This window comes from Hydra vulgaris, chromosome 15, assembly GCF_038396675.1.
Source record: "Hydra vulgaris chromosome 15, alternate assembly HydraT2T_AEP".
Taxonomy (NCBI): Eukaryota; Metazoa; Cnidaria; class Hydrozoa; order Anthoathecata; family Hydridae; genus Hydra; species Hydra vulgaris.
The window spans coordinates 3,144,169-3,171,785 of NC_088934.1; the positions used below are offsets into that span (position 1 = coordinate 3,144,169).

The 27,617-nt window shown below is 27.8% G+C and overlaps 1 long non-coding RNA gene across 4 annotated transcripts; it reads right to left on the reverse strand.

Annotated features, from left to right (window-relative positions):
- Positions 1-302: 302 nt before the first annotated feature.
- On the reverse strand, positions 303-6,802 carry LOC136091538 (uncharacterized). 4 transcript variants are annotated; one of them, XR_010644056.1, is made up of 6 exons: positions 6,475-6,802; positions 6,085-6,193; positions 5,738-5,968; positions 1,602-1,727; positions 681-834; positions 303-538 (listed from the first exon to the last, which is right to left on the reverse strand). It is a non-coding gene; the product is annotated as an uncharacterized LOC136091538 (long non-coding RNA). The 4 variants fall into 4 exon arrangements; XR_010644058.1 differs by having other exon boundaries at positions 765-834; positions 6,085-6,802; XR_010644055.1 differs by having other exon boundaries at positions 6,085-6,802.
- Between the last annotated feature and the right edge of the window lie 20,815 nt (positions 6,803-27,617).

Genomic DNA, 27,617 nt, shown 5'->3' on the forward strand with positions numbered 1-27,617 from the left:
TCCAGGTTCGCTACGAACCCTGTATTAATTCGTATTGTAGGACTTTTATAGGACTAAATACGTAGACAACTTTTTTAGGACTAAATACGTATCTTTTAAACGTATTAATACGTATTATAGGACTTTTTATGTATTATATACAAAACTTTTCTAGAAAAACTTCGTATATCATCGGCATACATCGGTATTTGCTTTTTTTTTGCCTTACATTTATTTTACTTAAGTATCCATAGGGTTTGTGATACGTAAGTAGACATGAATTGGACGTAAGCTTTGTTTTTAAATTTATAAGCCATATGCAATTATAAAATTTTTTATTTTTAGATTTTATTTCAAAGTTATTTCAATAACTGGTTATTGATTCAAATTCTTCATTCATCCATATTATCCATTTATTGTTCTACCAACTAATGTTTTTAGCTTAGCAAATAAATGTACTTTAAAAAACACTTTGAAAAAACAAAGGAGATCTACTAATGGTAACCCCAAGATGTACATGTATGTACTACATTCGAATCACTTTGAAAACATTTTAAATCTAAAAATATATTAGGCAAATAATTAAAATAATATCATCATAAGTTAAAAAAAATCTCATTATTAACATCACAAGTACAATAAATTGAATAAAAAAGCATTAAACTGATCTGCAATGTTACCAGTTAACAAAGTATTTTTACCTTACTTATGTTAAATTTCTTTTCTTTAACTATTGGCTAATGATCAATATAGTAAATTTCAATGATCAATATATTAAAATTTACCAAATTAAAACCATATTTCAACAGGTAACCATATTTCAACAGTTCAATGAAATTTAAACAAAAGGTAAAACTAAAGAAAAAGAAATTTAATTAAAAGTAAAAAACATAATCATATTTTAAACATTTGAAACCTAAATAAATAAAAAATCATAATGTATGAAAAATAATATAATGGCAGTCTTAGAAGACTGCCATTATGAATATTTTGAAACTAGATTTGGAAACTTTGCTTTATTTAATTTTGAATAAAAATTAACATGTCTTGTTCTTGCAAAGCGTGAAACACATAGTTCATATGTCAATGAAAGAAGTAGTTATATATGACGTAGTGATAAGTAGTGATGTAGGCCTAAGACCGCAGCCCTGTTAAAATAAAAGATTACCATGGGTTGGTAACCAGGACTAGGAAAACTTTATATATATATATATATATATATATACACACACACACACACACACACACACACACACACACATGTATTATAAATATGCTCATTTCCCTTAACTTATATCGCTTTGTTCTTTAACATACAACACATGCGCTGTCCATGAGAGTAGCAGGTTTCTTTTAGATACCTACCAAATCAAGAAACATTTAAAATTGAATCTTATTGATTGTTACTAAATATTCCAATCAGAAAACAGATTACATTTTAGTACCAATTGTAAATGAAAATCTGATAGCTGCAACTAAATCCGAGATCAAATACCCATTTACCACCAGAAAAAGCTATGCATCATCGTTACTATTTTGAAAAGTACAAACTTTTATCTCAATTCCTAAGTAACATATAAAAACTACACAACCAATTTTAAATTTTAAATAATTAGATATACCTGAGGTAGTTGAACTGTTCAAAAACTGAACAAGAAAGTTATTTTTTTAAATTATGGTTGCCAGTGTTAACTTGATCATCGCTTAGATAAACTTTGATATTTCCCAGCAAATTTTCCAACATCAAACTAAAGAAATGAAAAAAGAAGCATAAAAAATAGGTGTTTATATTTGTAAACAAAATAAAATAAAAATTAATACAAAGTATATAATCCTTATAATCAACAAATATAATCCTAACAATTGAAAATTAAAAAAATTATTAATTGAAGAGAACGAATTAAATAAATTAGGATATAAAATTTTACTTCATTTATTTATATATACTTTATATATTTAATATATTTTATATGTACTTAACTTATTTATAACTTATTAAAATATAAAAATATTTCAATTTTAATAAATTTAAATAAAGTGATATAATAGATAAATTTACTAACTACCCACTCTTCTTTCTGTTGGCACTCACACTAAAAAAGTAAAACTTATAACTCTCACTTGTTAACACTCTCACTAAAAAACTTTCAACTCTCACTTGTTGGCACTTTCACTAAAAAACTAAAACTTCTAACTCTCACTTGTTGGCACTCTCACTAAAAAACCTAAACTTTAACTCTCACTTGTTGGCACTCTCACTAAAAAGCAAAACTTTTAGCTCTAACTTGTTGGCACTCTCACTATAAAATTAATAAGAAGAAGAATTTTATTAATAAGAATTATTTTATCTCAATCTATCTGGTATATTAATTCAAACCTTTCTATATTTAATCAAACCATAATAAAACTATTATATATGATAGTTTATATGTAAGTATAGTTACAGAGCAATAAGTATACTTATTCCTCTTTATAAGATTTTTTATAAGATTATTTAAGAAAAAATGGGTCTCTACTAAAAATAGGTTGCCAAACCAAAGTATAAACTGGTAATTGATCAAGGCTGCTGTGCACTATCTGACAGACTATCTAACATAAAACACATACATAGCAAAGAACAACAACTTATATAACAACAACAATATATATATATATATATATATATATATATATATATATATATATATATATATATATATATATATATATATATATATATATATATATATATATATATATATACACATATATATTGTTGTTATATAACAAAATATGGTAATGTTAGACCAAAATAAAGTTATTTACAACCGCAACACCATAAAAGATTATTGCATATCAATGTTTTTGGTGCTTCAACACATTCTATATGAAACCATTCCTTGCATAACCCACATTGTATCATTGGTTTTTCATTACTTGGCATTCTGCAATTGCAATATATATCTAAAAACTCAACCTTTGAAATTTGTTACATAACTCTCTGCAGCTTATATGGAAACTGTGTCAACTCTAATTTTTCAAATGACTTAAACAAATTTTTTCTCATATCTTCCTGTGTGTACTTTACAATGGATGGATCTCTGCCAAAGCAAAGTTCACAAGCATTTGGAAGTGCAAAAAGTCCACAGTCATCTGAACCTAACTGATACCGAACATTTACATATTCAATTTTTAATTTTGTTAGTGTTAGAGCACAAAAGATCAGCAACTGTGTTCTTCAGCAACAATGTCAACTTATTATGCAAACTGTCATAAACCCTAACAGTCCCCTGTGTACAGCCTAGTGTTGCTATAGTGATTCAATATATACCGTTGTAATTCAGACATTGAATAAACTCTTTATCTATTTGAACCACTAAACTATTTGTGAGCTGTAAAATGGGATCTTGAAACCCTGATAAATGAGGAAAAGCATCTTTAAGCATTTGCATACCAGCATAAATGATTGTGTCATTTAACCATCCACCACTCATCAAAACATTTTTATCATCTACTGAAAGTATTATTTTTCTAGTTTAAAAAAGACCATAGAAATGGTCTCTTCTGTATATGCTTCTTCTTCAATAAGTTCTGCTAGAAAAGCTTTCTGCCTATTTACACATTCTATTTGGGTGGCAATGACTTTTGCATGCTACACGGAACTGTTTGCAACGGCATCGTTTTGTAGCACACCTATTTTTGCATGAACAAACCAAATTCATTTGATAGATTTCATCTTCTATTTTTACTTCTGAATGTGTATCATCAATAGTGGAACAATTTATATTTTCTTTGGAGCACTCATGAGCATAGTTTAATGCATCTACTGAAGGTGAGCCATTACCAGAGATACTTGTTTTTTGAGGAGTTTCATTTAAATCCTCATAATTATCATTTCTTGGTTCATTTTCTGATATTAAGTCTGATGATTCAATAAAGACCAAGGGATCCGGAGAAATTACTTCAACATTAAAACATTAATTATCAGAATTCTTCATCAGAAGAGCTATAATCAACCAAATGTTTTGCAATTTTGTAGAGTCTGAAGGTTCACAAATTTTGAGATGACTGCCAGTAGCACGAGTTATAACACCTTTATTATCTTGAAGTTTGTATACTCCATGAGATAGGCAACTAAGTAATTTATACGGGCCTACAAATCTATCATTTAATTTACCTCCTTTAGTTTTTTTCCGTCTATGATTTAATTTTAGTACTAATGAATTGACTTTATTGACTACAGGTTTCGTGTGCTTTTTATCATATTTTTTTTTTGCTTTACTTAAGCTTTTAAAATATTTTGTTCAGCTTCTTCCAAAACTAACTTATATTCACTTTGCGCCATGTTAGGCTCCTTTAATTTAAAATAATTTGAACTTAATTCTTCCAAAGATTCTGTCTGGAAATCTACATCAATTGGAAGATATGCTTGTGGACCATACACCAGTTAAAATGGTGTGAACTTTGTAGATCATGACAAGATGTATTGTGTGTGCATGCACAGAAATACTAGAGGATACATATTTGACTAGCATATTCTGCAAAGTTTGATTAAATCGTTCATCAAGTCCATTAGCCTTAAATCAAAAAAAAAATTTTTTAAATGTTTTATAATTTAAATAATTTAAACTAATTGAATTAATTGACTAAATAACTTGAGATATTAATATCATATTTCTTTATTAACCTATTTAAGAACTTTTTTAAATTTAACTTACTTGTGGGGGTGATATGGTGTTGTGAGCCTTTTCTTTATACCAAGCAATACATTAAGTGTATTATTAAGTTCATTACAAAATTCAGTCCCATTATCTAACAGCAAAACTCTTGGCACTCCCAACCTCATGAAAACCTGAATGATAAACTTATTATAAAAGTACTATATATACGCAAACCATGAAGTTACATAGATGCTAATATACATAACACATAAATCATAAGAACATAAGAATAGACATCTTGCGACTGTAACTGCCATTTTGTCTTTAGTGGGTATTACTTCAACCCACTTTGAAAAAAAGTCACTAATAGTTAAAATATATTTACAACCATCTTCACTAATTGGACTGAGTGGGCCAATAAAATTTATGCCAACCATATACTATGGAGCCTTCACCTTTATTGGGTGCGTCTCTGGTTTCCCACAGTTTAACTTTCTATTCATTCTCTGGCATACATCACATGATATAAGCTTAAACAGAATTTAGAATGGTATAGCAATACCTTATTATAATTATTAGGAAAAATCATAATTTGCTCATAATGCATAATGCAAAATCTGAATTACCAACTCATGGACATTTTTTACCATTCTGTGCCACATGAAACGCTCTTTTATCCTGCCCAATGTTCTTGTTTTACCCATATGGCCAGTAGGATGGACATGGCAAGCAACTAATACTTTTTTTCTTTCATCGTGATTTATGATGTATCACAGAAGCAGTTTCTTTTAAAAAAACATCACATACAACTATTTTACAAATAAATTATTTAACTTAACAAAATTATGTTGTGTTTTTAAAAGTTTAAAATTTTCAAAATATTTTTTGATTAACAAATTGTTTATTTGCTTTTCACTCATTCTTTCATAACCAAAATTTCAAAAACATATAAAATCCACCCATTAGGGGACGTAGTTGCTATAAATCAACTAAAATTCCATTGTACAGATTTTTCTTTAGAACCCTAGGGAACTGTTTATAAGGGTTAAAATCCATAAAATAATTAAAAGAGCTATTTTTTATCTTAAAAAGATATAAATAATTTAAATATTTCTTACCTTCATTATTTTGCAATTTTTTAACAATACTTTCTACATTATTTTTTCCGATGGAATATGTGACATGTTTTGCTTTTATATTTGAAAGGTCACGACCTGTTATTACTTTCCCAGTAATGTTTTTCAAATGACTTTGCAAAACCATCTTATTGCATCGCATCTTTAGTAGTTTGACTGCTTCATCAGAAGCAGATCCAGATAACTTTCTTTGATGAGGTAGATGAGAAAATGCTACTTAAAAAACAAAATAAAGTAAAGAAGCAATAACACTGTCAGTATTTGTTTATCTAAATTTTTTTATTCATCCTTATACTAAAATAAAAGAGAAAATATTTAAACAAAGTTACCTCACTACATTGATGGTTATGATTCATATTTAAGGATGCAACTTTAAGGCAAGAACCTTCCTTTTCAACTGTCAATATTATTTCCACTGGACAATTCATTTTGAATGTACTTAATCATAAATTATTTTTTATTACAGTTACAAAAGTTCGTTGCAACAACACTTTCAACAATTTTTAACCTATTTTTCCAGTACATCATTAAAACTTAATGAACATGATATATAAACGAAAATGATCCTATCTTATTACAAAACTTATAATATATTATAGTATAAATTAAAATATTATACTATAATATTTTAATTTATAAATATTTAGACCATGTATGGTATATATACACGTACACATCAAGACTATACACAACAAACAGTAAAAGTTATTAAAACTCACCTTTGATTTGGTCTTTTGCCTTTTGACTTCGATACGAACTTCTTTCCCCCTGCAATACATGCAAAAACTATAAAGGAATACTCCAGCTCTGGCTTTATTATCTTTCCTGGCGTGCGTTTTAATGCTGATGCTATACTTCTGTTATCTTTTATATAAGTTGTCTTTTGTAACGTTTCTATCGCCTTCTTCAAATCACCAAAAGAGGAAAATGCCCTGCCAATATCAAAAGTGTCCATTGTAGTGTAACCTTAAATTAGCAAAATTGTGATTTAGGAATAAATTGATTTAGGAATAAATCGAGATTTTAAGTATTTGTATCTGCGCGCGCATGCTTGTCGGAAGAAGAGCCATTTGATTCTGAGTAAGTTATTATTCCGGTGTCGGAACAATAACCACAGCCTATAGTAATTCCCCTCATTCAGAAATTATAAGCTTTAAAAGCCTTTTTTCTAATTATTCTTTTATCGCCATCTAAACTTCCATCAGGGTATTGCTTATTACTTAAATAGTAAAAACTTTTTATTGCACATGCAAACTAAATTATTTTTTATTGCAAACTAACTTTTTATTGCAATATATTGCATATGCAAACTAAATTATTCTTTGCGGATCAATTTTTTCTAGCTATGACTAATTTTTTCGAAAAAAAATTATCCGGGCGGATATATATTTTCTGAGAAATTTAGTTCGGGGTCATTTTATCGGCGGACCAATATTATCGTGACAGGTGCAATTACATTTTTGGGTTATACTGCGTAAAACAAATTTATTTCTTAGTTTATTACATTATATTATGGTAAGCATTATTTGTACGCGCGTACAAACATGAAAAAATTAGTTGTACGTGCGTACCAATAAAAAAAAATTAATAAGTAATAAGGATAAAATATGCCCAGAAAATGCTATAAGGCATTGAAAGCTAAATTGGTAGTATAGGATAAGCCTATATTGAGATTTTTTTAACGATTGCTTAATGATTAAGTTAGTTAATAAAGTTTAGCAAAATAATTAGTTTTTGGTTAAAGCGGCTGTTGAAATAATACGTGACATTTTGTGACATTTTTATTGATCCAAACCCCCTCTTATATGTGTGTGACATTATTTTTAAACAAAAAATTAACTCAGAGTTGGTAAGCTAAAGATCACTAGTTCCGCTTTGATAAGAGTTTAAATAAAAAAAAATTGGCAACTTGACACTGTAGCTAAACCCTCCCCTATGTGATATTTGGTGACACTTTTTAATACCCTTTTCCTCTTGGACTGTCACATATTATTTGGACAGCCCCTATTGGACATCAAATAGACGCTTGGACAAGAAGCAAGAGATTGGTGGTTCAAAGCCACCACTCGGCAAATTTTGCGATATCGGTTAGAAAGGAGGCGTGTATTTCCTGTTAAATACTATTTCGCAGTGCTCTGTGATAAAACTCTAAGGATTTCTTGGGGAACCTATAATAAAATTAAAAAAAATAGATTTGAGACGAACTATTTGTTTACTACTGGAAATTTAACATTTAGCACTTTTCAAACTTCCGCAAATTTTTCTATTAAATAAGTTGCCTACCCTACCCACGAGCAAAACAGATGGTTACATTATGATTTTTGTTTGGGTTTACGGAAGGGGGTTTTGATCGTTCTGGGTTTCAGACTGGTCTGAAACCCCGAACCCAAAAAATTAGTATTTATAGAGATTTTTGAAATAATATTCAATAAATACTCTGTCAATTACTATCTTGAAGACGATAAAAAATGTCATAAGGAGTTATCCAAAATAACTAACAATACTAAGTTTTGTAAATTATTGGCTCTGTATTGAAGTTAGGTGATGTGGATAAGTTTTTTGATAAGACATGAGTATATTACTTATAGAAGAAAACCAAAGAAGATTCAGCATTTTTGGGTATAAAACTACACAAAATATTTTTGTTTGTTTTTTTGTTTTTTTACGAATTAAGAATATGCAATTTTACTTGCCATTTTAACGATGATAGTCCATCAAAGTCTTTTAAATTTTTGCTTTTTAAGTTTTTCCATGATTTGGGGCTTTGTGACATAACCAAAAATTCAGAATATTGGATTTTAGTTTTTTTAAATAATAGCTATTTTAACTATTTGATCGCAAATTTACGACTTTATGAAAATGTAAACGAAAATATGTCTAAAAAAGATCTCGGTAACATGTCATTTTTATATTTAAACATAAAAATAGGAACTGATATAAATTAAGTTGTTCCAAGTTTAAGAGTTTTATATTTTGCATCACATTGGAAGGATTATTCATTCTACTACTTCAGATAATGAACGCATGGTTTTGCAAGCCTTATAATTTGATTAATATGGTTTTGTATGTTTTAGCCCATACTATATTAGCATATGAGAGAGTTTTTTTGTTGAGCAAAATTAAAAAAAAGCGAGATTTATTTAATATACCTGTTGCAGATGTTATTTTTGATTCAATGTGTCTAATATAATTTCTCCATGATAAATTTTTGTCTGTTTGAACACCAAGAAACTTTGCATATATTTCCGTTTTATTGTTTTATTGTTAATAAACAACTCCAGAATTTTTAACGGTAGAAATATTCACTATTCTGTTTTAAAACAAGATGTATTTGCTTTTTCGCAGTAAAAGTTTTTTTGCTCTGAACCGTAAAGTTTTTTAGTTCGGTAATTATAGTTCCGAACATCGATTTTATATTATTAAGATAAAAAAACAAATCTGTGTCACCTGCATAAATTGTAGAAGATACTATTAATAGTGCTTTATATATACTATTGATATAAATTAAAAACAACAAATGCCCAAATTCCATTGCACACAGAGAATTTGATAACGGATCAATCCGTTGTCATTAAACTAACGGGTATCCCGCTATAGTTGAAAATTTTAACGGATTGAAGTCCGTGGATATTATTCTTTTTCAAATAAGGGATTTATTACGTTTGAGGGCATCTATAAAGTACGTACGCAGTAAAACCAATGGTTTCAGACTCCACATTCGCCCTTGAAGGCAGCTGTATGCTTTTAACGACCCGTCCTTTCACTGCTTACGTAAGCATTATCTCTTATAAAAAAAGTTTCATAAAATAAAAAACAAACAAAATGAAAACTTTTTGTTAAAATTATATTTTTTTATTAGTAAATTAAAATTTTATTAGTATTTTCATTAGTAAAGATTCATGAAAAAGATAGTCAAACCACGTACTTACTCGCCGTCTTGAACCAATGCCGTACCCAGCGATAGTTTAAGCTGTAACGGACCGTTACCTCCCAAATAAAGCGGTAATGCTCCATATCAATGTACCGGTTCATCGAAATGACGATTTAACCTATACGTTCAGCAATTTACGTTTAATAAAATCTGTGATCATTTGGAATATTTAAACTTTTTTGATGTTGTTAATGCGGTGTTTATTTACATTAAGTTTATTATTATTAAAAAAATTTTATTTGGGCGCCCATACCGGTCAAACGGTATAGAATTACGTCTGGATACGGCACTGCTTGAACACCCTTTCTCCCTTTTACGAATCTGTAAGCTTTTGGATGGTCCCTGTCCCCCATAACTGCGTAATAAAAACTTTACTTTAAGAAGACACCTTAATGTAACAAACAATCAGTTGAAAAAAAGCAGTTACATGTTGTTTTTTTCAAGCATAACGGTTCGGATTTTTTTTCCTAATATTTTATAAGCATACATGTGAAAATAAAAGTGTTTAAAAAAAACCATGTATTAAGTTAGTGCATCAAGTTATGCGCAGTTGATATTCATTAAAATAATGGAGTAATAAGGCTGTTGAAGAAAATAATCCGTTTAAATCACTCCATTAAAATTAAGCAGGAATTAAGCCAGATAATTCTAATTTCATAACAAAACAATCCTTTATTTTGTAAACTTATGGATTTTTATTATTAATATGACATAAATAAACATTGGTGTATAAATGTAATATTAGTTGTAAGTCTAATTAAGTCATAACTAAATGTAAGCTTTCAAAAACTGTGCATTAAAAACTATTAAAATATTTATAATACTTTAATTTAATATAATACAAACTTTTAATTACAATCAAAATATTTTTTATATATATTTGTGTATATATATATATATATATATATATATATATATATATATATTCCATAAATATATATATACATATATATATATATATATTCCATAAATATACATATATATATATATATATATTCCATAAATATATATATATATATATATATATATATATATATATATATATATATATTCCATATATATATATATATATATATATTCCATAAATATATATATATATATATATATATTCCATAAATATATATATATATATATATATATATATATATATATATATATATATATATATATATATATATATATTCCATATATATATATATATATATATATATTCCATAAATATATATATATATATATTCCATAAATATATAAATATATATATATATATATATATATATATATATATATATATATATTCCATAAATATATATATATATATATATATATATATATATATATATACATATATATTCCATAAATATATATATATATATATATATATATATATATATATTCCATAAATATATATATATATATATATATATATATATATATATTCCATAAATATACATATATATATATATATATATATATATATATATATATTCCATAAATATACATATATATATATATATATATATATATATATATTCCATAAATATATATATATATATATATATATATATATATATATATATATATATATATATATATATATATATTCCATAAATCCCCACCACGTTCCTGGTAGTAACGCGCTCAACTTGTTTATCCGCGCAGCGGCCTTGTTCGTCGAGGTTCGTGTTTTGGAGTTATAGAGTTGAGAGAGGGTTATAACCTCTATTAAATAGCCTCCTCATCTGTAGTGGCCTTCTTGGCCATGAGGAGGCGAATAACAAAAATATATATATATATATATATATATATATATATATATATATATATATATATATATATATATATATATATATATATATATATATATATATATATATATATATATATATATATATATATATATATATATATATAAGCATGTTTTCCGTTTGCGCTCAAGCCAAAAACTTTCTATGTCCGCAGTTTAAACATTTTTCACAACCTACTTTTGGTGCATGCTAAAGATTGATAGATAGATAATGATTTTATTATACAAGCTGTTTGTTTTCTTGATCTTTGTTTTTTTTATCTCTTCCTGTAATTCTTTGATAGCGATTTTGTGTTTCCTTTCTATCTTTTTAACATTTTGTTGCAACTGTGTTCTACTAGTTTTAAGAATTCTCAATTTATTTATGAAATTTAGAGAATGAAACTTATTCTGCTGACTTGCACTTTTTTTTTTTTTTTTGGAATATTTCAATTTCCACAAATTTAGTGAAAAATACTGTCTTTTAAGTTTTTTGTTTGTAAGCTTGTTTCGGGTCATTGAATTTTTCAAAAAACAAACTCTCTGCTGCTATTTTCTGTTTTTTCTTGTAAACTGTGTATTGCATCTTTTTTTTATTTTGCATAAATCACACTTTATTCTCTTTATTGTGTCTAAGGCAATATTTAAATCACTTGTGATGTTCAAGTGAATTTTTGTATTGGAACTATTTATTTTTCTTTCATATTTAAATGGTTGCTGCAAAAATTAACGATAGCACCCCATGACTGGGTATGGTTTCTTTTAATGATTTTTATCTTTTTATGAAAATATCTTTTATTGTTGATATATTTCTTAAAATCAGATGGATTTTTGGATTCAATATTTAGTTTTTTTAATTTCAGATAAAATGCAACTTTTTTAAACATGAAGGAGATTTTGAAGTATCGGTTATTATTTATCAAATGAAAGATCCATAAATAATTTATTTGAGCATGTCAAAATCATTTCTGAGCATTTATATTAGTATATTAATTTTTTTATATGAAAATTACCTATTTTTCAAGGATTCGTTTTGGCAGGATTCGTTAACAGTGAATCACAATTTTTTACCAATGCTTTTATTAACTCGTCGTCTCTGTTGGTCCGTCAGTAAGCATCAAATCTTGCAATCAATTTTTGAGTCACTTCCTGATGACAATACAATATTCAATAATTATATTTGAAATAAGTCCATTAATTTAGTTAATTTTAATTAAGTTAATTTTTTTATATGGTAATAAGAATGGTAATTATTAAAATAAGTATATTGATTGTTCTCCTACTTATACGTGTTCTCCTACTTATACGTGCGTTTAGCTTATTTGGATAAAGCATTGACTTTGTAAACGCCTTATCCAAATAATCTTCGCCTTATCTTTGAGATCCGCCACTTCCTACATTTTTTTTGTTTTTTTACACACGCATACAGCAGAATGTTAATAAAATAAAATAGTAATATCAAAAAAAATTTATTGCAAAAATTGTGGTTTAATAACACATAAAAGTATTGGGTGCTAAAAAATTTGTTTTTAAGTTTACTTGTTAAAAGTTGTAGCACTATAAAGAAGTTTAACCTTCACTTTAAACGAAAAAATAAAATAAAAATTGAGAGTTTATTTTTTTGCTGGCTTTTAAAAACTCATTTCTTCATGCATATAGCGTAATTTGAAAATTAAGGAAAACCAGAATCTTTATAAAAGCGTTGTCAAAATAAAAAACCAATGATATATTATATAAACTAGATGTCTAACTTGCGGGATTTTATTGGATAAAAATTGAAGCCGCTTTTTTTTTGTTTATAACAATAGTCCGCCATTTGTAAAAAGGGCAAAAGCTGAAGTGTGGAATAAAAGTTAAAAATGCAAGTCAAAAGTTCCCAATAAATAAAAGATAATTCAAAAACAAATTTTAATAATTATAAAATACTTACAAAAGTTTTTTTATGAGCCTATGTTTATTAAAAAGTTTTTTATTTCATAAAAATGCTTCAAAAGCGTTTTTTCGTTTTACTTTTCTATTCAAAACATTAATCCCATTTTAATCGAAAATAAATTAAGAAATCATAAATTATTATTTTACAAGTATTATAATTTCCGCTTAACACTTTTACATAAATAGTATGTAAATTTAAAATATATTTACTTCATTTAAGAAAATAAAAGTGAAAAATATTTGTTTACAAATTTAATCCGCCGTTTGTAAAAAGGACAAAAAATGCGGCTTCACTTTTCGAATCGAAGTTAGACATCTAGTTATATAATATATCAGTGTAAAAAATGGTACCTATATATATTATATATAGACTATTTATTTACTATAAATAGTATTTATAATAAATGTTCTATATCCGTATTACAAGTTAATAGTGATAGTGCATCGTGTGTTAAACTTTTTAATATTTATTAACAATCATAGTAATCACTTTTTGAATGGAATAAATGAATACTCTTTAAAGTATATGTATTATATATTAAATAGTGTTAAGTAGTGCAAAATATATATTCTACTATACTTAATAAGTTGCTCTATGCAGTATAATGTATCACTCTGATTGTTGAATAAATGTTTAAAATTATATTTTCAATAAATTATTAAATATATAATTTGTTTTACTGTTTCTATGATAATTGCTGAGGTAAAAAAAGTAAAAACTTTAAACAAAATAGCTGACCAAGAATGGCTTTTTGGACTCAAGACCAAGTCAATTTTGTACTTAAAAAAAAAAAAATCACAATAAACATTATCATGACAACTAAGTTATTCAAAGTTGGCAAGACAATATAAATGTTGTAAACTAGTATTGATGTAACATGTTGTAAACTAGTATTGATGTAACAATTTGTAAACTTGTTGCTAATATAATATTTTTAAAACTTCTAGCTAAGACAGATAAGAATGATTTAGATTCTCATCAATAAGGCCTGCACTTTTAAAGAGCGTACAGATTTAAAACATATTTTCTCATTAAATAAGCTCCAATCAAGCTTTTAAGATCAATTACCTGATATTGATATTACAATATTAAATAATTATCTAAAAAGTTTAGATATTTAGGAGGAGATTTTTGTAATAATGAGTAAACAATAAAGATATAAAAGAGATAATACCTGATAAAGGTATAAAAAAAAAAAAAACTAGCAATTTTTTGTACTTTGAAATTTAACCAATGAAATGATTTTTAATTCCTTTATAGGCATTTAACCTATTTGCCCTAATATTATAGTCTTATTAGTTTTCCATATGTTTTAGAGACGACCTTTGCATCATATTTGAGATGATAAATTTTTTTCGTAGTCTGCAAATTTAAAAATCTGTGACACCTCCTTTTGTGCATGCTAAAGATCGCTAACCGAAGTAATTATTTTAAATTAAAATTTTAAATAACTTAAAAATTGTGTATATTTTTAAATTTTTTGTTTGTTTTTTCACTTGTAACATTTTCATCAATATTAGAATAAATAATGGGTTACTTTTGTGTATTTTGTGCAGAGATGTAGTCAAGACAGTAAAAGCCAAGACCAAGACTAAGACCAATATATTTGGGCTCGAGACCAAGACCAAGACTGAATGCTTCATTGAATCAACAAAAAGTATCAATAAAAAATGTCTAAAAACAAATAGCAGACATGCTAGACTAGTAGCCATATACTATAGCTACAAAAAATAAAATGAAAGGGTCATTTTAGAAACAATATAAGTAAAAAAAACCGGGTTGAATATGGCTAAAGATGAATTTGAAATATCAGCCGCAATCCCTACACAATTACACTGATTTTGCTTGAGACAATGATATATTATATTGTACATACCATATCTTTATCGTTGGTAGAATCAGCGTAATTGTGGCTTATATTTCAGATTCATCTGTAGCAATATTCGCCCCGGCTTTTTTTTTGACTTAAGTTATCTCTGAAATGACTCTTTCAAGTAACGGTTACATATTTTTATTTAAGTACTTTATGTAAGAAGTTAAATTGACAAGTTTTTACCACTTGATTTCACGACTTATATAATACGTTATTTAATCCTAGTAGAAACAAACTACACATTATCAGATATCATGGTTTACGCATCACTGTTACATTTCAAATAAACAAGAAACAACCTAATCTCATCACCCAGCCTGGAACAATCCGGTTGCATAATTAAACCTCTCTGGCTGAATACGCACTCCACTGGTGCAGAAGAAGCTGGAATAAAGAAAAACTTCTCTAGCAGAGGATTCATAATATTGTAATATTCGGCAAATTGTTCTTTCAACCATGCCTCTTCTCCATATGTGTTTGATGCAATGCAAACCATTTTTTCTATGTAAGTTGTAGAAATAGTGGTTGGTGACAATGAAACAATATTCTATTGTTGCTGTTCAATTCTCTGACAACGTTTTGCATATAAAGCAAAAAGTGTTGATTTATGCTAGCTTGAACGAATCACGTCAATACTAGTACCACCACCATTTTTTTCCAGCTCTTCTTGCGTCTCCTTCTCTTCTGTTGTTGGTGCCAATAAATCTTGAGTGGAAATTGTGGTGTATGACTTGACTATAATGGCCAAAACCTCTGCTGTTATAAGAGTGGAAAAATCAATATTGTCAACGTAAAGCATAAAAATAAAACAATGAGAAAAATTTAAAACTAACAAGTTATAACGGAATTATTGGAATATAATTATGGAATATAATTCCGTTATAATCTACGAACCACCGTTAATTTTTAAAAAAACTAAATATTAAACTTTTTTTACTTACTTTCAAAATGTTCACGAACAAATCGTTCGTGAACATTTTGAAATCTTTTACATTGTCTGGTTCAGGATGGTCTCCCTCTACCCAAAGTAACAACTAGGATCTAAGGCTAAGACCATAAGGTAAAGCATTGAAATTTCTTCTTAATTATGTCACCTGTTGGTAAAATTTTGACGTTCTGCAACAATCGACCAAATCTGTCACTCAAGGAACTTAACAAATCGTTAACCAGTGGAGTGTGATACTTGACAGTTGAACTAAGTGTGTTGAGACACTTATGCAGGCCAATAATTGAAACCACAACACATCCTATTTTTGGATAACTATCACCCTTCAACAAATTTGTAGCCTCTGCAAAAGGCTGAAGGATTTCTACAAGTTCATGCAGCATTGCCATCTTCACGTTATGTCAAGATAAAAATACTATGGTCTCCCTTGAGCAAATCCAAAAGTTTTACGGGATCCAATCTGATTATACTGGATAGCTGAATATACATGCTGTTCCACCTTGTAGCATTGGTTTTTGGTATAGAGCGTCCTTTTCCGAATTTCGACTCAAAATTCCATGGAAAAGGGTGCTTTGATGTGTTAAATTTGCCAGCTTTGAACATTTAGCTAATAAACTTTTATCTGTTTTTAGATGAGTTAGCCCATCCTTTACACACAGCTGCAATGAATGCGTATAGCAGGCCAATCTTTTAGTTGCGTGTTGCTCGATAGCTTTGTTCACAATGAGTTAATCTTCTTTATGCAGATTATTCCATATTTCTTTGTCATCAACTATAACAATATTTCCAGATTCCCCTTCACTCTCATTTGCCTGCAACTTACTGAGCACATCACAAGCTTTTTTCTTATTCGAGGCGTTATCAGTTACAACACATCCCAGCTTTGTTCTGATTTGATTTTGGTTAATGATGTTATTTAACTCATCTGCAATTAACTGGTCATTATGCCTTCCTTTGAATTGACAAAAAGCCAAAAGAAAATTTTGGAGCTTGCCATCAGAAAAGTAGTGTCCCTTACAAGCAAGATATGAATGCACCCACCTATCCATCTATCAGTCCATATATCAACAGTCATGGCTATATGCCCAATGAACTGAACTTGTTTTGAAGTAATTTATCTTTTTTCTTTAACAGTCTTTGGTATTAATTGAGATGTTAGATGGCTTCGTGATGGTAGTACGTACCGTCAAACGGTGTGACTTTGGTAGGTTTTTGAGCATTTTTGCAAATAAACTCTTTCGTATAAAGTTTTTTTTGAATTTTATTTTTCGATATAACATTATACCTTTCCTTTATAGGATTCCTTAAATATAATTTTTTTTTGATTCTAAAAAAAAATTAAAAATGTTATCAATCTCAATCCTTCGCTGGGGGTGACTTTCCTAGTTTATTATTTCTTTAAAGCTTATTAATTAAGCCATCTTCACAAGTGTCATTAATACTTTTTTTTTTGAGTTTTACTAAGTTACAACACAATTTACAAATTTATTTTTAAGATTTTACTGGTAAAATTACAAATTTAGACAACAAGATTGGTTATCGAATATATCCCCAAAATGGACGAAAAAATAAAAAACAATTTGGTGTTAATACGCTTAACATAAAAATATAATTTATAAATACTATCATTAGAGTAATTGTAATTAGCAGTTATAATTGACTAATGATACTAACAAAAAAAGGTACTAATTGTATATAAATATTAAGTACTAATGTACTCTACTTGTTTAGCTCCATTTAAAATAAAAAAAAAACGAACCAAAACAAAAAAACCTAAAAATCACATTTTCTGAAGATTTTACAACAACTGGTGTTAAAACCGGACTAGGAATTAGTGGTTTTTACACCAGTTGTTAAAGAGGTTGAAGATGTTGCAATATACTTGAGAAATGTACAGCAAAAACGATGTCTTCTGCAACAAGATAATTAAACAGATTTTGGATCCTTCTACTTTTCTTAGGAACCTCATATAAAGTATTTTGGGTGTTGGTAAAACCTCAACAATCTGTCTAATGTAATTCATTTCACACTTTTTTTAGTTTTTCCTGGGAAGACTACAACATGCCAACTCCTTGTAGTTAGAAATTGTTGACATCAGGTTCTTCTTGATTAGACTCAGTTAAATCAAAATCTTTCTTGTCATTACTTTCATTGGGATAACCACTACTACCTACTTCAACGTCTTCTAATTCAGACAAAGATTCTACATCCTTTGAAGCTATTTTTGATTTTTTGCCTTTAATTTGTTGGTTTAAGGATTTTTTCTGTTTTGATTTTTGTCTATAATCAATGTCATCTATTGCGATCAATTTTCCTGGTGCAATTTCCCCCCCTCTTTTTCTGTTGGTTTTTCCTGCTGCATCATTGCCACAGTACTTCGTGAGAATATTTATTACAACCTCATTTACTATTTCTTTTATGGTGGCACCGCTATAGTCTTTGTTGACATCTCGAAGCCGTTTTAATACTTTTTCTTGATTCAAAGGATATATGCCTGAAGCTTCAAATCCCGCTTTTAAGTTGTCTGCTATCAGAGTATTTTGCAACTTTGTCAAGTGCGCTGGGAAATGGTTTTTTGGAATCGAACCCTTGATTCGTGATTCTCTTCTTCATGTTTGTAAAATTTTCTTCCACTCAACTTTCAAGGATCTAAAAACAGCAATATTAAGCGGTTGTTGCAGATGTGTGGTATTTGGGATTAAACATGTAAACCGAATATTATTTCCAAGCATGCTTTGATGATATTAGATGAGAAATGTGAAGTTAAATTATCCCCAATAACAACTTTAGTTCCTGTAAGAGATGCTGTTTTAGGAACAAAAATTCCCCTGAACTAACGTTCAAATGTTCTAGAATCGAACCAACCAGGTTTTGAACTGTCGAGTATAGTTCCAGGTGAGTCACTATTTGCCCATTCTATGTAGCAGTTTGCAGCTTTATAAACAACCATGGGAGAAAGAAACTGACCAGCTGCACTCCCACAATACATAATACTAATAGCTCCTTTAGAATGCTGCATTTTTCTTTCTACGCGTTTAAGGCCACGTTTACAAACTACTGTTTTAGAGCCTGGATTATCACTCACATTTGTCTCATTATAGATGATTATATTGATATTAGGAATGTCTTGAAGTGTAATGGATAACACATCGAAATATGAGCATACCGAATTTCGATCAATTTCAGCTCCTGCTGGTTTTACGTTGTCAGCAATTCGAGCAGTCAGATTATTGCAAATAATGAAGGATTTTATCCAATCAGGAACAGGCAAGTTATTTTAAATTTTAAATCAATAACACTCATTCTGTCTAGATAGTCTTTTACTAGCAGACGTATATCCAACTTATCCAAAGGTAATTTCCAATCTGTCAGGATGCTAATAATTTGTAGAAACTTTTCTTCGTAATGGGGTTGTAATCTGGTCTGCCCTCCAAGGTTTGTCTTAGTTTACTCTTGTTGTGCAGAGTACTATATGGTATACCATATAACTTGGATGCCTTAAAAATTGATATTCTGTTAGTTGAGATATCTAACAAGGCATTTTGCATTGCTTCTGCTGGATACAATGCATAGGATCGATTACCTGGTTTACGTTTATAAGCTTTCATGAATTTTTCTGCAACTCTTCTTGTGATTTTTTTTGTCTTAATGTCTTTTTTGAAAATTATTTGAAAAAGTGACAAACAAAATTGTTTTGAATTTTCTGCAAATGTAATTGGGAGTAACCAAATATGAGTGGTATATTACAGTGGTATTATAACTGGAATATACCACTTGAACATCTAAGTATAGATTTTAAGAAAAAAATTTATTCCAAAAAATTAAAATCATATGTTTTTTGGCATTTTTTTGGTACATGTAAAAATCGATATTTTGTTGTTTAAGTCATATTAATCCCAACACATTTGCGCAAGTTAGAATCACTTCACAATCATTAAAATTTCAAAAATATACGCAAAATATAACAATGTACTAGAAAAAAAAAAAAAAAAAAGTTTCTAATTTTGCAATTACATCTCTAAATCGATACTTTTGTAACTAACAGGCAAATTTATTAAAGTCACCCCGCGTATCAAAGTATCGTTTTACGGTACTTGTTATTCATATCGCAGATAAATTTCTGAAAATTTGAATTCTCGACAAGAGATAATAGAAGTGAGCAACCAACAATAAAATTTGCAACTAAGGAACCTATAATTTTAATTTGGTTAGGATGTTGCGATCCGTTCGAACTATTTTGTTTTGTGAAGAATGAATCGATATTTATTTGTTTGCGATTAAAATTGTTATATTTTTGTGCCGCATACTTTGCGTGTTTTTCAGGGTGAACGTTACTATAATGTTTAAAATATTATGCGGTAGTGATGTAGTGGTAAAGCGCTCGCTTCATAAGCGAGAGGTTCCTAGTTCGATCCCCACCACGTCCCTGGTAGTACCGCGCTCAACTTGTTTCTCCGCGCAGCGGCTTTGTTCGTCAAGTTTCGTGTTTCGGAGTTACAGAGTTGAGAGAGGGTTATAACCACTATTAAGTAGCTTCCTCATCTGTTGTGGCCTTCTCGGCTTTGAGGAGGTGAATAAAAGAAAAAAATAAATAAAAGTGGAAAGGTATAATATAAATAGATAAAATACTTTTATTTTCTAAAAACAGCGAGATATTTGAACATTTCTTTTTGCTTTTTATTTTTATTTTTTTGTCAATCTAAAAAAAAGGAGGGGTCTCGACAAATGAGAGGGCCGGAATATTAAAAAAGCTTCAATTTTAGAAAAACACGAAAACAAAAGAAAAAAGTAGATTTACTTATAAGAACAAAGTAATTTTTTTTCTGAATAAACAATATAATTGTTAATTTTTGTTAAAGACTCGAAATAATAAAGATTCTTTAGCATTTCTATCGAATACTTTCAAACAAAAGCACTTCTCCTTTTTTCTAAATTTAAAAAATAAGGTAGTTTTTTAGTTCTTATACAGATTTAAATCTATAATGGAGAAACTTATGTGCTTTTTTACGTAATGAAATAATTCGCTTTTAACTTTGTTAAAAAACGGAAAGAAAAATTTATCTCTTAAAATAAATATATCGACATTGACGTTCTTTCTAAATTATTAAATGTCCCAATCTGTTTATTAACTTTTCCCCACAACTTTATTAAAATGAATGTTGCCTATAAATTTTCTTTAACTTTTTCTGTTTTTGCGTTGTTTTTTTGTTTGTTTATTTTGATTTTTTTTTCCATAATTATTATCAATTTTAAAAAAAAAATTAGCATGAGTTACAATTACTTAAGAAAAACTTTAAATCATACAAAAACGTTAAAGTGTACCATACAAAAACTTAAAAGTGTATCATACAAGTGTATCATACAAAAAGCGATTGTTAAAGATATCAAAATAGGATATCACCACCTTAAGAACATAAAACGCATTATTGCAACATGGCAAACCAAGCAACAAATACCAACGTACCTTGTGTAACTAGAAGTTGTACCTTTAGTTTCTGTTATTGGTTCTTTACAAATATTACACTTAGCATGAGTTTTGAACTTCGTCTTTAATTACTTTACGACTTTCACGAGAGTCACAATAAACAAATTTAATAATCTCAATGCAACTAAGGTATGGTAAACGTTTTTCCGAACAAAAATATAAGTTTTTTCAATTACAATATATGTAAGTTATTTCATCAAAAAGTATGGCATATTTGATATGTATGGAAAGATTATTTTAACCACTATTATAATCTGATAAAAATAATGCGACTATAACAAATTGTCAAGCGTAGTTTTATTTAGAAAATATGTAATTTTCAACATAAAGTACCCTGGGGCTTGGGTATAGATAAATCTATGGATTTGATTTTTTCATAAAAGCACGTATTGGTGCTTGTTTTCAATGAATGTAACTTGACATTTATAATCAGACATTATTTGGGAAAATTATCCATGAAAAACCATTTTTTTATGAAAATTGAAGTTTTTATTTTCAATACCTGAACTAAATGAGTATGTTTAACAATAATGTCACGTTAGATTTAGATAAACTATGGTAGTGTTAATTTTTCTACCAAAGTCGTTTTCGCATAAATGATTATAATTTTTAGCCCCATTCAAAAAACTGTTTTCGGTATTTAGTATCATTTTTTAAAATACATTCTTTTAAAAAGACTTGAAAGTTATGGAATTAAAAGTACATATTTAGAATGACTCAAAAGTTATCTAAACAATTGAAAACAATACATAGCACACGAAGAAGGAAAAATTGATTACTTGACTATAACTTGTGGTGTTCCCAAAGGCTCAATTCTGGGTCCACTTTTATTTCTTATTTATATAAACGATTTCCATAAGTTTTCAAACATTTTAAATTCAGTTTTATTTTATTCTAATGGAGATGTCAACCTTTTATTTAAAATAGTAAACAAGGAATTTTTAAATCTAGCGGATTGGTTTAAGACAAACAAATTGTCCTTAAATTTAAATAAAACTAAGTTTACTTTTTTTCTGAGAATTCGCAATAAAGAAAATATTCCATTAAAACTTCCTGAAATAATTAGAGAGTCATCGTTAAAGTTTTTAGGAGTGATACTTGACGAAAACCTAACACGGAGAGAACACATAAGAACGTTTGAAAATAAAATTTCAAAAAATATTGGCATTCCATACAAAGCTAAGCAATTATTAAACCAATACTGTTTAAAAATCTTATATTTCTCCCTCATACATTGTTATATAAACTATGCAAATATTGCATGGTGCAGCTCTAATGTAAGTAAAGTTAAAAAATTGCTTAGTAAGCAAGAGTACGCTGTCAGAATTATTTTAGGTGCAGGTCGTTTCACACTTTCTAAAGAACTATTTAAAAATCATATACTTAATGTTTTTCAGTTAAACATTTTATCAAATTCTTATATTTATGTACAAACTTCATAATAAAGTAAATCCTATAATATTTAATACACTTTTCAATAAAATGAATCACGAGTACCCTACAAGATTTTCCAATTATCAACCTAATCCAATGAGCAACCTAAAATGCACAATTTGGTTACTAAATTTTCTATTGCCATTAGAGGTCCTAAATTATTTATTAAATAACCAGCTGAAAAATTGTTCTTCACTTTCTCTATTCAAATAAAAACTTCTTAACGATGTAAATGAATTAAATTCTTTTTAAGATTCTTTTTTTTCATTCATTTTATTTTATTTTACTTTTTTAATTTTTGATTTTCTTTTTCTTTTTTAACAACTATCTTATTAACTGGTCTTTAATTTAAATTTTCCTTAATAATTTATCCTAAATTATTTTTAGTTTTTAGATGTAGTTATTATTATTATTTTTTATCTTTTTTTACGATTTTCTTTTGATTGTAGATTAGTAACTGATCTTAACATACTTGTAAAAATTTGTATTTATTTTTTATACAGTACAAAGTAATTTTATGTTTACATTTTAATGATTGTACACGCTTGCTGATGAAAGCACGTCGGAGCGTAGTGAAAAGACAAATATTGTCTACTTTTAGCCCCGGTGATGTAGATTTTATTTATGTAAAACGGCATTGTGTTCTTTTTTTTAATGACTAAATAAATAAATAATTATTTTATTTAAACATTAAATAAGTATATTAAAAGATTTTTTTTTTAATTCTCCTAACATAAAAAATTTCAGTTAGTTATTGGTCAAACCAACGCGACGAGCTATCATTGAGAGCGGGAAGTTGCGGCGACCTACGGTTTGTTATTAATAATTAATCCATTCTCTAGGCCGGGTGAATAAAAATGAGCAATTGCTTTCACTCACTAATTGGTCAACTTTACGTGAATAAAAACTTTATTAAAATTGATGAAGTTTTTATTTACGTAAAGCTGACCAATTACTAGGTAAAAGCAATTGCTCAATTTTATTTATCCAACCTATTGAGTTGATGTGTTTTGTAAGAATCAAGAAAGTAAAAGACAGTAGAGGTTCGAGACCAAGACCAAGACTAATACTCTAGGCTTCAAGACCAAGGCTAAGACCAAGACTTTAGGCTTCAAGATCAATACCAAGACCAAGACAGTTAAATATGAGTCTCTAGCCGTCTCGAGGCCAAGACTTTAGTCTCAAGACCTACATCTCTGTTAATAAATCTAATAACTTAACTTTGCCTTATTAAAATTATCCAATTTCAATTTTGACAAAATGTCAGTGGATGAAGCCAAAAGCGAATTTCGTTTTTTATCAAAAGATATTTACAAATTAAAGAAAATATTAAAGACCTAAAAAGCATTTTATTGTTTAAACGACAAACTAAAATGCATCTTCTTAATTCCTGACATATACATTATAGTTTATAGTATTTGTTTTCAGATTTTTTTGTATTTTTTCTTTTTATTTATTTATTTATTTTATTTTTTTTCTTCTCCTTATGTGTTTTAATATTTTTTTTCTGTTTTCAATTTTTTACACTAAAAAAAAAAAAAAAAATGAGTTTTGCTTTATTAAATTTTTATTTTACTTTAAAAATTAAAGTTTTTTTATTTTTATTTTAATGAGTGACTAAAGGGGCTCTATGAAAAGGTTGTGATGATAAACGCATCATTCTTACCTTCTTTGAGTCGCTGACTGATTATAACAGTATATATATATTATAAATAAAAAAAGATTAAAAACTTTAACGGATTTAAACGTATTTAAAGGAGCTAACATATTCCCTAAGCAGCTTATTTGGAATAAAAATATGTGTAAAGTTTGTGTTACTGTTGAGTGGGTATTTGGAGATATTGTTAATTATTCTAAATTTTTAGACTTTAAAAAGAATCTTAAAGTGAGACTTAGTCCAGTTTTTAAAATGTATTTGGTTTGCGCTTTAATGCACAATGCACGTGTTTGCCTATATGGTTTAACAACAACAACATATTTTGATTGCCAATCACCATTGCTTTCAGACTGTTTTAAACAATTTTTTTATGAAATATAAAAAAGTATTCTTAAATTGTTTTATTTTTTTTCTGGTAAAAATTTGCTTAAAAATTCTAAAACAGATGCTTGCTGTTGCATCATAGCCTGCACCATGTTATTTTGTTGCTACATCAAGGTATTACTATTGCTTGAACATTATCCACACTAATCTTTGCATTACTTTTCTCTAATTGCTTTTTAAAAATACTTTCAGATTGCTGAAATCCCTCATAGACATCAGCAATAGCCACATCATAATCTGAAAAGTCACACGTAATTCCACTTGCTTTTTTTTAACCTTTTGTATCTTTTTTTTTAACTTTTCAACCAAAAGGTTAATGTGATCACGAGTTGTTCTACCAGTTGCTTTAAAATAAGGTTATGGTAATCCATTAAGAGAGTTGGATACTTTTTCCCATGAATCTCCTCATTCTTTTGAACCACGTTTAAACTGCCGTGGCTCGAAGGTCAAAACCTCCATTAAAAAGGTGTAATCATGCAGCTGACTCTATCGCATCGAACTAAAAAATAAAACATTTTTTAGTTAATTTATCACTTTAATAAACATATCAATCAAATTATTAAAAACCATTACTTATGCAATATAAATTACAGATTTGTATCACAGTCAGATTTTACATATAGTTATATTTCAAAAAAAATACCTTGCTAAAGATGATGTAATTGTTTCACATGAAGATTCCATAACAAAGATAAACTGCGCTATATTAGACCATGCGCACACAAATATATAAATATATATATATATATATATATATATATATATATATATATATATATATATATATATATATATATATATATATATATATATATATATATATATATATATATATATATATTCATATACATATATTATTTATAAAAACCTTTTTGTAATTTATTATGTAAAAATATAACTCAAAGTTAGTAATTCAGATTTAAAATAAAAACAATTAACCGATTTAACGATATAAATTTAAAAACCACAAAAATAAAATAAAAGCTTTGTGACGATTTCATAACTATTTCACGTTTTCAACACAACGCTAAAACTTTAATTTTTACGTCCAGCCTAGAACTTTAAAACGCGACCTAGGGTATTACCCTTAAAATATTGACGAACTTAAAAAATTTTTATATTGATTCTAAAAAAATAGAATACATTTTTTTTTTTTTATCTTAGTTTTTATTTAATATATTATTCAATAATATAGTTTACATTTTTATCTTTATAACTTGTAAGTGGTGAAAATGTTTACTTGCAGAAATTGAGTGTCTTTACTTGTAAAAATTTGTATTTCGATTTTTTATATCCGGTTATAATTTTGTTCAAATTCTCAGTTATTTTTAGTTGTTAAACATCCAAACCTTTAGTTTTTAAAAAAATTGATATTCTTTTTCTGCAAATTTTATTTTTGAAAATAAAATTTGCAGGGTAGTACCACCTTAAGTACTTTAATATTTTTAAATAAAAACTTTAAATGCGTAAGTCGATTTTCAAAACAAACAAATTGCCTCTTTCTGACGAAGATAAAGAGTACGCAACTTACTTTTGCTTGTACTTCCCCAAGCAATATTTGCATAATTAATAAATAATATAAATGAGTAATAGAATTGGATTAAAATGGTTTTGTTTAAATAATTTCTTGACTTATAGAGGACTCCTATATTTTTAGAAACTTTAGTGCAAATGCGTCAATGTTCCATGTAACATTCTCATTAATATATATGCCAAGAAAACTATTAAAAGTTTTCTTTTTTTATTTCAAGTTCATCAATAAGAATTTTTTGCATGGTTGTTGGTAAAAAACGTTTTTAAGATATAGGGGGAAACAGAATTTATTTTATTTTATCAAAGTTTAAGGTCAATTGTTACATTTAAACCACTCAGATACGCTTTTAAGTTCTTTATTCCTATCAGAAAGCAGCTCATTAATATTACTGTTTGATAAGAACAAATTCGTATCATCAGCAAAAATCTGAAGCTGCTTTATTTTAATCATTAATATTAATTAAAAACATAAGTGAACCTAGAGCAGCCGTGGCACAGTGGTTGAGTTCTGGCTCAGAACCCAGAGGTTCGACGCCAGCTCTAGCCTAACAAGTGACATAGGTACGGAAAAAGGCGTGAACTTCCTGTTAAATGCTCTCCCGCAGTGCTCTGTGATAAGACCGTAAGGACTTCTGGAAATACCTAAAATAACTACAAAAAAAAAAAAAGATAAAAAGAATAGAGTCTTGTGGAACACCACAGGTTATTTCAACAAAGTCACTTTGAAGGCCATCATTAGAGGTAACAAATTGCTTTCTATTTGATAAGTAACTATGAAACCATTTTAGCATGTTGTTATTGATTCCATAGTATTTGAGCTTTTTAAGCAATATTTTATGGTCAACAGTATTGAAAGCCTTCAAAAGATCAATAAAGACTCTTAGGGTATATTGTTTTTTTTTC